Raw genomic sequence first — 13,495 nt, 5'->3', positions numbered from 1 at the left:
GATCCTGGCTGGCTGGCAGATCTGGAAGAGTCAGGTTGATTGGCAGATCTGGAAGAGTCTGGCTGACGGGCAGATCTGGAAGATTAGGGCTGACTGGCAGATCTGGAAGATCATGGCTGACTGGCGGATCTAGCTGCTCTGGCTGCTCCATGCAGACTGGCAGCTCTGGCTGCTCCATGCAGACTGGCAGCTCTGGCTGCTCCATGCAGACTGGCAGCTCTGGCTGCTCCATGCAGACTGGCAGCTCTGGCTGCTCCATGCAGACTGGCAGCTCTGGCTGCTCCATGCAGACTGACAGCTCTGGCTGCTCCATGCAGACTGGCAGCTCTGGCTGCTCCATGCAGACTGGCAGCTCAGGCTGCTCCATGCAGACTGGCAGCTCTGGCTGCTCCATGCAGACTGGCAGCTCTGGCTGCTCCATGCAGACTGGCAGCTCTGGCTGCTCCATGCAGACTGGCAGCTCTGGCTGCTCCATGCAGACTGACAGCTCTGGCTGCTCCATGCAGACTGGCAGCTCTGGCTGCTCCATGCAGACTTGCAGCTCAGGCTGCTCTATGCAGGCTGGCAGCTCAGGCTGCTCCATGCAGGCTGGCAGCTCTGGCTGCGCTAAACAGGCAGGAGACTCCAGCAGCGCTGTAGAGGAGGAAGGCTCTGGCTGCTCTGAACAGGCGGGAGACTCCGGCAGCGCTGGAGAGGCGAGGCGCACTGTAGGCCTGATGCGTGGTGCTGGCACTGGTGGGACTGGACCGAGAACACGCACAGGAAGCCTGGTGCGGGGAGCTGCCACCGGAGGACTGGTGTGTGGAGGTGGCTCTGGATAGACCGGACCGTGCAGGCGCACTGGAGCTCTTGAGCACCGAGCCTGCCCAACCTTACCTGGCTCGATGCCCACTCTAGCCCGGCCAACACGAAGAGCTGGTATGTACCGCACCGGGCTATGCACCCGCACTGGAGACACCGTGCGCTCCATAGCATAACATGGTGCCTGCCCGGTCTGTCTAGCCCCCCGGTAAGCACAGGGAGTTTGCACAGGTCTCCTACCTGGCATAACCATACCCCCTGTGAGCCTCCCCCCAGAAATTTTTGGGGCTGACTCTCAGGCTTCCATCCGCGTCGCCGTGCTGCCTCCTCATACCAGCGCCTCTCTGCTTTTAACGCCTCCAGTTCTTCCTTGGGGCGGCGATATTCTCCAGGCTGAGCCCAAGGTCCTTCACTGTCCAGTTCGTCCTCCCATGTCCAGTCCTTCTCTCGTTGCACATTGTTGCGGCTACACTCCCCTGGTTTAGCCCAGGGTCCTCTCCCGTCAAGGATTTCCTCCCAAGTCCAGAAATTATTGTCGCGCTGCTCCGGCTGCTGCTGTTGCCTGTTACCACGCTACTTGGTCCTGTTGTGGTGGGTGATTCTGTAACGGTTAGGCTAGGGTGTAACGGCTCTCTTCTATCTCCTCCTCTGACGAAGAGGTGGAACAAAGATCGGACCAAAATGCAGCGTGATGATGATTCATGATATTTTAATGAAGGAAAAAACTATACATAACGAAACTACAAAATAATGAAACGTGAAAACCGAAACAGCCCTATCTGGTGCAAACACAAAGACAGGAACAATCACCCACGAAACAATCAAAGAATATGGCTGCCTAAATATGGTTCCCAATCAGAGACAACGAAAATCACCTGCCTCTGATTGAGAACCGCCTCAAGGCAACCATAGACTTTCCTAGACAACCCTACTCAGCCACAATCCCAATCCCTACTAAAACCCCAATACAAAAACACACCCCAAAATAAACCCATGTCACACCCTGGCCTGACCAAATAAATGAAGACAAACATACATACTTCGACCAGGGCGTGACAATATTGACAAAGTGAAAACATGTTTTTAGATATTTTTGCTAATTTATTGAAAATGAAATAGAGAAATATCTAGTTCACATAAGGTGTCAGGGTTTACCAGAATTGGACCCAGAAGCAGACCAGGACAAGGTGAGTATAAAGATGGTGAGTATTTATTAACCAATGAGAACGTGGAGGTAGATAGTTCCGGGTGGAGGAGCGGGCAGCGGAGGTGGGTTGATGGGAGTGGATAGGCAGATCCAATGGATAACAACACACTGGCGACGAGCAGACAGGGATGGGGTATGGGTTCCGGGTGGAGGAGCGGGCAGCGGAGGTGGGTTGATGGGAGTGGATAGGCAGATCCAATGGATAACAACACACTGGCGACGAGCAGACAGGGATGGGGTATGGGTTCCAGGTGAATGGCTGTAGACAAAACAAACGGCGGTAAGTTAAAGGCAAGCAAGACGTACAAAACAATAAAACAAAACAAACTCTATAAACTGGAGGCTGGTTCGTGGGCACAACATACTGTTCATGGCTAACGATCCGGCAGGGAATGGATGTCAGGTCAGAGCTTTTGAAGGGGAGAGGTGATGATCAGGACAGGTGTGCAGATTACTGATGGGATACAGGTGCGGGTGAACATCGATCTCCCAACAAGCTAATTCGCCCGGCAACCAGACAGAGTGCGTTCCAGGACACCGGAAACACACTCCAGGACAGAAACACAGGCAAACACAGACTCAGGAAGCGGGATTCGTGACATAAGGGTTCACACCCCTGAGTCAATACTTTGTCGAAGCACCATTGAAAGTGATTACATCTGTGAGTCTTTCTGGGTATATCTCTAAGAGATTTCCTCACCTATATTGTGCAACATTTACCGATTATTCTTTCAAAATTACATCAAGCTATGTCAAATTGGTTGTTGATTATTGCTAGACAACCATTTACAGGTCCTGCCATATATTTCAAGTAGATTTAAGTCACAACTGTAACTAGACCACTCATGAACATTCACTGTCTTCTTGGTAAACAAATCCAGTTATTGTCCTGCTGAAAGGTGAATTCATCTCCCAGTGTCTGGTGGAAAGCATGTGCTTAGCTCCATTCAGTTTCTTTTTTATCCTCTATTCTCCAATCCTTGCCTAATACAAGCATACCCATAACCTGATGCAGCCACCACTATGCTTGAAAATATGGAGAGTGGTACTCAGTAATGTGTTGTATTAGATTTGCCCCAAACATAACATTTGTAGTCAGAACAAAACATGTATTGTTTTGCCACATTTTTTGCAGAATTACGTCAGTGCTTGTTGAAAACAGGATGCATGTATGGAATACTCTTTTCACTCTATCAGTTAGGTTAGTATTGTGTAGTAACTAAAATGTTGTTGATCCATCCTCAGTTTTCTCTTATCACATCCATTAAACTCTGAAACTGTTTTAAAGTCAACCTTGGCCTCATTGTGAAATCCCTGAGCGGTTTCCTCCTTCTCCGGCAATTGAGATAGGAAGGACACCTGTATCTTTTTATTTATACGCATCTACCAATAGGTGCCCTTCTTTGTGAGGCATTGGAACACCTTCCTTGTCTATGTGGTTGAATATGTGTTTTAAATTCACTGCTGAACTGAGGGATACTTTTTTATGCCAGAGACCTGATGACTGAAAACTCTTTAAGTCATGTGACCGACCGGAGACCATGCAGCACCCTCTAATAAATGCCTTTCCCAGCAAACACCATAAAAACCTTCACTGAGTGCAATTAGATTGGGCCCGTAAATCAAAACACAGCAGCTGGATCAATAAAAGTGGCATCCACATGTAGTGCTGGCGCAGCTAGAGGGATAGCAAGGGCTTTATATTGTGATTCATTAAGCCATTAATGAGGCATTTCACACCATGTCAGCTTGGAGATGATTGAAGAGCCTTTATTTATTCAGCGAGAGATGGTGACACCCCAGTTGAAAACGACTCGATAGTCTTGCAACAGAGGGACAGGGAGGGAGGCAGGCAGGGAGAGAGGGAGAAAGAGAGAGATTAGAGCGAGACAGAGATTGTGACACCCACCTGCAAAACATCTCGAAACGATCGTTTCGCAGCAGAGGGACAGGGAGAGAGGAAGGAAGGGAGGGGGATGGTGGGGGAAGTGAGAGAGAGAAATGGACATGTGAGAGAGAGAGAGAGAGAGAGAGAGAGAGAGAGAGAGAGAGAGAGATGGAGACACCCCACTTTAAAATGTCTCAATTGTCTTGCAGCAGAGAGACAGGGAGAGAGAGGGGGAGTGAGGGAAGGATGATAGAGAGAGCAGAAGGTCATATCTTTAAAAGAGGTAGAGCCACTCTTGATTTGTAGCGCATGGTAGAGTATTCAGAGCCATTAGCATGCCTCCGGTATAAATGCTATGGCAAATCATGTGAGAAAGTGAGTGGTATTACACCATTATGGTCAAAAAATATTAACTCAAATCTGAGGAAATTGAGCAGCTTTCTCCATAGGTAGCTATCCGAGATATGTGGCATGCAAGGCTTTTCATCTGTTATAAGTCCTGCATGCTGATTAACCATGAAGAAGATAATGTCCCTTAACATCTCTTTGTATTATACTGATAATAGAAATATTTAATTAGTGTCTTTCTATCTGCCATGAAAGGATGTCATGAATTAGTGTTGTAATGTGGGCTAATAGCTCTGCTTGTAGATCATAGGGTAGCTGCAAAAGGTAAAGGCAAGGCAGCGAACAGCGTGAACCAGGCACAAAGCAGGAAATTACAGCATGATGACGATAGGAGCTGAGTCACAATTTGAACCCATAGGGACCATGGTATTCACAGAGAGAGACAAGCCAGCCACGGCACCCACAGGGACCATGGTATTCACAGAGAGAGACAAGCCAGCCAAGGCACCCACAGGGACCATGTTATTCACAGAGAGAGACAAGCCAGCCAAGGCACCCATAGGGACCATGGTATTCACAGAGAGAGACATGACAGCCAGGGTATCTGAGTCTGACATTCGATCCCAACCTGTGTTGTGAAAGAGAGTGTGTATTGAGCAGGGAGGATAGAAAGGAGAGAGGAGAATGTCAAATTGATTGTGCATTTGCGTGAGAGACAGACTGAGCAAAATGCCAACAAATACTAAAAGCTGTGAGCCGAGGTTAGTGTATCAGTGCATTTGAGCCTCTGGAGGGGATGGAGGAAAAGTGTCATTCCAAAGAGCCAGGTTGGATGTCATTATGTTATAGAAAAGAGAGTTACAGAAATGGCCATGTACATGTATACCGCCTACCAACCATGGTTGGATCAATGCTAAAACAAATCCAATACAAACACCTTACATCTGGGGAGTCTTCTTATCAATAATATAATGTGCTTCTTCATTGTAATAGCGTGCTTAGGCTATACAGGCAGACCACACAAGTTCATAGAGTATAAAAGCAAGCATACCAACTTGTGTTTTATAGTGGAAGAATACAGCCAAAGTCTCTGTTAAGGTAGTTCATACATATTATATACAATGTTGCTCTTAGTTTCATACAGGATACACACATACATGCAGTAGTACTGGTAGACATGCATGAATTTACTGTACATGCACTATACAGTATGTTCATTTGTAGAGGTGGGACCCAAGTAGAATGGGTTGAGCCTCGAGTCAAGTCCAAGTCCTGCATTTCAAGAGCAAGTTGAATCGAGTCAAATAAAAAAACGTTCAAGTCAAGTGAAGTTACAAATTAATCTATACATGCAATGACGTTCAAGTCTTTTGGTTATTTATTGAGGCTAAACTCTAAAAACAAAAGGTTCCTGGGGTAACCTTTATGGGTTCTTTAAATTGAAACTGTGAGGGAACCCCTATAAGTTCTTAGAATAACCCTTTAAAAGGGTTTTTTCAAATTAGCACTTTTAATGGATCCTCGAAGACCCTTCAGATGAACCTTTTGGGGTAAATGTTTTAACTACCCCCCCCCCCAGTATTATTATTAATAATATGCATAACAACAATAGCATATTTAGATTTTCTTTATTCTGCTTTATCACAGACATTGACAACAAAACTATAGTGAGGTAATGTGACGATCGTCTGAAGAAGTAGACCAAGGTGCAGCGTGGTAAGTGTTCATGATCTTTAATACTCAGAACACCAAACAAAAACAACAAAAGGGGGAAAAACGATCATCAAGTTCTGCCGGCTTCACAGAGCTAACAAAAAACAAGACCCCACGTAGGTAGGTGAGAAAACAGGCTACCTAAGTATGATTCCCAATCAGAGACAACGATAGACAGCTGCCTCTGATTGGGAACCACACGCGGCCAAAACCAAAGAAATACAAAACATAGAATGCCCACCCCACATCACACCCTGACCTCACCAAATAAGGAAATAAAACCGCTCTCTATGGTCAGGGCGTAACAGGTGAACTCCCAGCAGATTCCTAAGTCCAATGGTTATGCCCTCTGGTGTGTTGATGTTAATGTGTGGATGTTCTCTGTATCCATAGCCAGAATTATTTGGCAGTGCATGATGATCGAACAGGTTCCCGTTATATTCATCAGGGGTGTAAGGAACGTACCCAAATGGCAATTACAACCATTTGTCACGCCCTGGTCTTAGTATTCTGTGTTATCTTTATTATTTGGGTTAGGCCAGGGTGTGACATGGGTGATTAATGTGGTTTGTTTTGTCTAGGGGTTTTGTAGTTTATGGGATTGTGTTTAGTTAAGTATTCTAGGTAAGTCTATGGTTGCCTGGAGTGGTTCTCAATCAGAGGCAGGTGGTTATTGTTGTCTCTGACTGGTAACCATATTTAGGCAGCCATATTATTTAGGTCTCTTGTGGGTGATTGTTCCTGTCTCTGTGTTTTGCACCAGTTAGGACTGTTTTCGGGTTTCCACGGTTTCTAATTTGGTATTATACATTGTTCAAGTTATCATCTTTATTAAAGATGTTTATAAATAACCACGCTGCGTTTTGGTCCGCCTCTCCTTCCCAGGAAGACACCCGTAACACCATTAAACTGGTTCTACAATGTAGAAGGCAATTTCCACATCCATTGTTACATTGATACATTTGTCTTATTTGGACATAATGATTATTAATGAAATTTCATCACCAATCATTCATGGAACAATTATTTTATCTTATTCAACTTACTGACTCTAAAGCGTGGCGCGCAGTTCATGTAGCCTATTCTATGTGCAATGAGGCACATGTGCTCCTATTATGCACAACCGGGATGACAGAGAGGTAGGATGCAGAAACAAGGAACTCTGACATAACCTGGGAACTATGAACAAAGGAAAGAATTAGAGAAACAGAACTTCTACCTCACGAGTCATGCGAACCTTCATGTGCACGAATAAACATCACGCCCACTCAAAGGGTACGACATGGTAGGCTGAATGAAAATGTATTGTATCAAACATGAAACAGAAATGTCTAAGGCTATGTTAACACAGGGAGCGCAATTGTGATATTGTTTCACTAATTGGCACTTTGCCCAATGAGATCAGCTCTGAAAAAGATCTGATGTGAAAAGATCTAGTGTAATTGGTCAAAATATCAGAATTGGCCTGCCTGTGTGAATTCAGTGTTGCAGTAAATGGTATGGGGATCGAAGGGTGAAATGCTATCAATTATTGTAGGATTAGTTGGAATATAGATGTACCAGAAATACATTTTAAACTTTGAAAGCAACAGCAAACATTTCAACACCAGAACAAACAGCGCTCCATTGATGGGAGTTTGGCGAGTGCAAGTGGAGAGACAAGCCTATGGTGCATCCTCCCCACAATAATAACTCATTTTAACAACAAATGCAAGCTTCATAAGTAAATCATCAATTTCAAGCAGTTTTGACATAGCCTTTCATAAGACCAGTGGGCCATCCCATTGCCGGTGAGCTTGCAAAGTAAATCGTTAATAATCTTGATCACCAACTGTTTTAAGAGCTGCATATTTACAGTACTTTCAGAAAATATTCATATGCCTTTACTTTTTTCCATGTTTTGTTGTGTTACAGCCTGAAATTAAAATGTATTAAGTGTAGATTTTGTGTCAATGATCTATACACAATACTCCACAATGCAAAAGTGGACATATGTTTGTAGAACATTTTAGAAATGTATAAAAACTGTCAAGCTGAAATGTCTTGAGTCAGTATTCAACCCCTTTGTTATGGCAAGCCTAAAAATGTGCTTAACAAATCGCTGGTTGACGGCTCTGGCAGCTCCTGGCTGACTGGCGGCTCTGGCATCTCCTGGCTGGCTGACGGCCCTGACAGCTCCTGGCTGGCTGACGGCTCTGGCTGATTGGGGCAAGAGTCACTCTCCCTCAACATCAACCAAATGAAGGATCTTATCATCGACAGCAGAGAGAGCACACCCCGATCCACATTGATGGGAAGCAGTGGAGAGCTCCAAAATCTTAAAGTTCATCGGCGTGCACATCACTGAGGACCTAAAATGGTTCCTACACATCAACAATGTGGTGAAGAAAGTGCAACAGCGCCTCTTCAACCTCAGGAGGGTGAAGAAATGAGGATTATCCCCTAAAACCCTAAAAACCGTTGTCTGACGTTGCTCGTTCTGATATGTTTTTAATTTTTTATATTTTGATTATTTGTGAATTTACTGCACTGCTGGAGATAGCATTTCACTGCACTGCTGGAAATAGCATTTCACTGCACTGCTTTTAACGTCTTCTAATCTGTGTATGTGACAAATACACTTTTATTTGATTTGTGAGTGTGTGTGTGTGTGTGGATGTGTGTGGCCTTTTGACAGAGCTTTTGATTGATCTTTCCACTTTTGCCATTTGCCAAAACGGATGAGGGCCAGACGGAAGAGAAGAGAGGGAAGGAAAGGTATAAATTGGCTCTGAGAGACTGACCTTCAAGGCTGAGGGGTTATAAAGGTTCAGGGGCAGACTTTAGAGGATTTTTCTTTGCCATATGAATGTTGAGAGAAGAGAAGAGAGTGAGGAGAGAGAGAGCGAGAGAGAGCGAGAGAGAGAGAGAGAGAGAAAATGGCCTCAACCTTGTAACTTAAAAGCAGCCATTGGTGTTATCAAATTTCATTACTCAAAACTGTATTAAGAATAGCTTGTTAATTTGACCACCCGTAATGTTAAGAAAGGGTTTCGCTTCACTGCTTTCCCAATTTGTCAAACAAAAATTGCAATCATTTAAAATGAATGTTCATTAAATACGCATTTTCAACAAAACATTAAAGCCAGTCAGAGAATATTAGTTGAATATATAATGCTATAATTGATGACAGTGTTTCATTTGCAAGGATTTACTCTCTAGAAAACATTATTTGTGAATTATTTTTGCTGTATTGTAACACAACACAAAAAGTTGTTGTTGTACAACCAGCTGAAAATTATGCAATTCTGAGGCCAAAACTTAGAGAATAGTAGAATAAGATATACACTGAATAGAACAGGTCGTTTTATACATTTTTCATTCCCATACCTGTTATCCTGCACTCTCTCACACGGTAACTGTCCAATACATGACCCATTATCAGGCCATTGGACAACTACTGTAACATCCAGTGTAATTGGGCCTCCAGGGAGAGATGGCTCTGTCACATGTACTAACTCATCCCTCACGCTTTTCTCTGGAGCCCCAGCATGCACTGGGAACAACACTCAAGTAGCATTGCGTCAGAGAGTTTGGGCACATCCTATCCTATGTGTACATTTTAGTGTAATACTTTTCGCCAGGGCCCTATAAACTAGAACTGTCAGTTAGCACAAAGCCCAATGTTGCTATTCCCGAGTGGCGCAGTGGTCTAAGGCACTGGCTAGAGGCATCACTACAGACCCTGGGTTATTCCCAGATTTTGTCACAACCGGCCGTGACCGGGAGTCCTATGGGGCGGCGCACAATTGGCCCAGCATCTTCCAGGTTAGAAGAGGGTTTGGCTGGGGGCGTAGGCTGTCATTGTAAATAAGAATGTGTTCTTAACTGACCTGCCTATTTAAAAAAATACAATTAAAATAAAAAATAAGGGAGGGTACACATGACATGTCAAAAACTGAGTAAAAAGGAATCAGCTGGTATACAGAATTAAACAAAGAATCTCCAAAATTATCTCAAATCCTGCTGCAAGCAATGCAATTATGATTGATCTTACCAGTTCAGTTGGTCTACAGAGAAAATTATCCACACAGCAAAACCTCCTAAACATAGACTAGAAATAGCCACCCTTTGGTCCTTAGAAGTTAATAGTCGACAAACAATTTATTTTGATAATCAAACCCCTTAAAGTACCACAACAGTGGAAATACACTTTTTTCAACTGAAAGAGAATGTCCAGAGATTTAACATTATGTTGCACAACAACGTAAGTGAACAAGTCATCATTTAAGTCCAAATATGATATATTTGGGCTTGATATGGGAAATCCAAACTGGGACATTACTGGAAATCTGTATGAATGTCTTGTGTTTCGTTTCAAGCAAATACTTTTCAGACTGTGTTTCGTTTCAGGACTGGGGTTTTTGAATGTTAATACTCACCAGCATGGCATTGTTAATTAATCAGAAACAGCTGCAAAGTTCTTCCTCTTCGTGACTCAACTGAGCCAAAAAGCCTTGAGTCCCCTTGGCCGCTGGAGCCATGTAGAACATTCAGTGGTGGAAAAAGTGCTCAAATAACATACTTGAGTAAAAGTTTAAATACTTTAATATGAAATTACTCAAGTAAAAGTTAAAGTTACCCAGTAAAATGATACTTGAGTAAACCCCACATAGTCTGGTTCCTCTCTAGGTTTCTTCCTAGGTTTTGGCCTTTCTAGGGAGTTTTTCCTAGCCACTGCGCTTCTACACCTGCATTGCTTGCTGTTTGGGGTTTTAGGCTGGGTTTCTGTACAGCACTTTGAGATATCAGCTGATGTACGAAGGGCTATATAAAAATATAAAAAAACATTTGATTTGATTTGATTTGTTAAGTCTGCTAGATCAGAGGCACGTTGGGATGACAATGCGTTATACATGTGTATGATTTTAACCATATTAATCTCCTGACAGAGCATTCAAAATGTAACAAGTATTTTGGTGCTTCAGGAAAAATGTCCGGGATCAAAAAGTACATATTTTCTTTAAGAATTTAGTGGAGTAAAACTAAAAGTAGTCAAATATATAAATAGTGCAGTAAAGTACAGAGACGCCAAATAAACTTCTTAAAGGGGAATTTCACGATGGGCGAATCTGTGCTTATTTTCATCATGTCTGAAGCGTTTCTAGGACAGTGAGATATTTTTCACACACAATTTCCCAGGAGGATTCCACGTCAGGGCTTCGCTCGCTGAATGATACAACCAATGACGTCTTCCGGTGTACTGAGCGAGATCAAAAAATACAAGTAGTCCTGCTTTGTGGCATTATGCCAAGACTCTATTTTATACTGATTGTACTTCAATTCTTTGGGTGTTGATGGTTGTCCTTGTTCAATAGAGACATTGAACTTCATTCCGCAATGTTCCTATCGGCGGAATAACTGCTACTTATACAAGCAGACACAATATTTACAGTCTCAAAAAGACTACAACTTGTGTTACAGTTGGGGGGAAATTGAATTATGATTATGTTTGCTAACTTAGCTAGCTAGCTAGGTAGATAGCTAACTAATGTACCTTGCTAACCAAGGTAACTAGCTAAACAACTACCGGTAGACATATCTATGACTAAAAAGGGAAGAGGTTATACAAATCGGAGAGCTTTTGCATCTCGATTGCAAAACATTTTCTCTTTTTCTCTTTTTAGTTGTAGATATATCTAGCTACTAAACAGCAAACTACAATGTTAAAACCAGCCACCTAAATCTAAGTTTACCAGAAAACATTAGCACATGACTGGAGTTCGCAAGCTAGTTAGCCTGGCACCTTGTTAGGCACCACACCTCACATTTGTAATTAGTTAGCAAACGTGTAACATCAGTAACTGTAAATAATGTTGCTAGTTACTATTTACTGTTGTAAATCTCGAAACTGAAGCTGGTTTTACTATAAAAATATTTGCCTAAGCATGCCTGATAAACATGGCTGTAGGTACAGTTGAAGTCGGAAGTTTACATACACTTAGGTTTCAACCACTCCACACATTTCTTATTAACAAACTAAAGTTCTTGCAAGTCGTTTAGGACATCTACTTTGTGCATGACACAAGTAATTTTTCCAACAATACTTTTTCACTTATAATTCACAGTCACTAAGTCACTTTAAACAGCTTGGAAAATTCCAGAAAATGATGTCATGGCTTTAGAAGCTTCTGATAGGCAAATTTACATAATTTTGAGTCAACTGGAGGTGTACCTGTGGATGTATTTCAAGGCCTACCTTCTAAATCAGTGCTTCTTTGCTTGACATCATAGGGAAATCTAAATAAATCAGCCAAGACCTGAGAAATAAAATCGTAGACCTCCACAAGTCTGGTACATCCTTGGGAGCAATTTCCAAACGCCTGAAGGTACCACGTTCATCAATACAAACAATAGTATGCTGTATAAACACCATGGGACCTCGCAGACGTCCTACTGCTCAGGAAGGAGACACATTTTGTATCCTAGAGATGAATGTACTTTGGTGCGAAAATCCCAAAACAACAGCAAAGGACCTTGTGAAGATGCTGGAGGAAACAGGTACAAAAGTATCTATATCAACGGTAAAACGAGTCCCATATCACATAACCTGAAAGGCCGCTCAGCAAGGAAGAAGCCACTGCTCCAAAACCGCAATAAAAAGCCAGACTACGGGTTGCAGCTGCACATGGGGACAAATATTGCACTTTTGGGAGAAATGTCCTCTGGTCTGATGAACCCAAAATAGAACTGTTTGGCCATAATGACCATCATTATTTTTGGAGGAAATGGGGAGGTTTGCAAGCCGAAGCACACCATCACAACCATGAAGCACGGGGGTGTTAGCATCGTATTGTGGGAGTGGCAGCATCTTATTGTGGGGGTTATTTTCTGCAGGAGGGACTGGTGCAATTCACAAAATAGATGGCATCATGAGGTTGGAAAATTATATGGATATTTTGAAGCAACTTTTCAAGACATCTGTCAGGAAGTTAAAGCTTGGTCGCAAATGGGTCTTCCAAATGGAAAATGAGCCCAAGCGTACTTCCAAAGTTGTGGCAAAATGGCTTAAGGACAACAAAGTCAAACTATTGGAGTGGCCATCACAAAGCCCTGACCTAAATTCATTTGAAAATGTGTGGGCAGAACTGAGAAAGCCTGTGTGATCAAGGAAGCCTACACCTGACTCAGGAGGAATGGGCCAAAATTCACCAAACTTATTGTGGGAAGCTTGTGGAAGGCTATCCGAAATGTTTGACCCAAGTTAAACAATTTAAAGGCAATTCTACCAAATACGAATTGAGTGTATGTAAACTTCTGACCGACTGAAATGCGATGAATGAAATAAAAACTGAAATAAATCATTCTCTCTACTATTATTCTGACATTTCACATTCTTAAAATAAAGTGGTGATCCTAACTGACCTAAGTTATGGAATTTTTACTTGGGATAAAATTTTATTAATTGTGAAAACCTGAGTTTAAATATATTTGGCTAAGGTGTATGTAAATTTCCGACTTCAACTGTAGATACTTTCTGCCTACTTACCTAGGCTCAT

The sequence above is a fragment of the Oncorhynchus gorbuscha genome, linkage group LG05 (genome assembly GCF_021184085.1).
Source record: "Oncorhynchus gorbuscha isolate QuinsamMale2020 ecotype Even-year linkage group LG05, OgorEven_v1.0, whole genome shotgun sequence".
Lineage (NCBI taxonomy): Eukaryota > Metazoa > Chordata > Actinopteri > Salmoniformes > Salmonidae > Oncorhynchus > Oncorhynchus gorbuscha.
The sequence above is the reverse complement of the archived record's forward strand: the minus strand, read 5'-3'. Positions refer to the sequence as shown.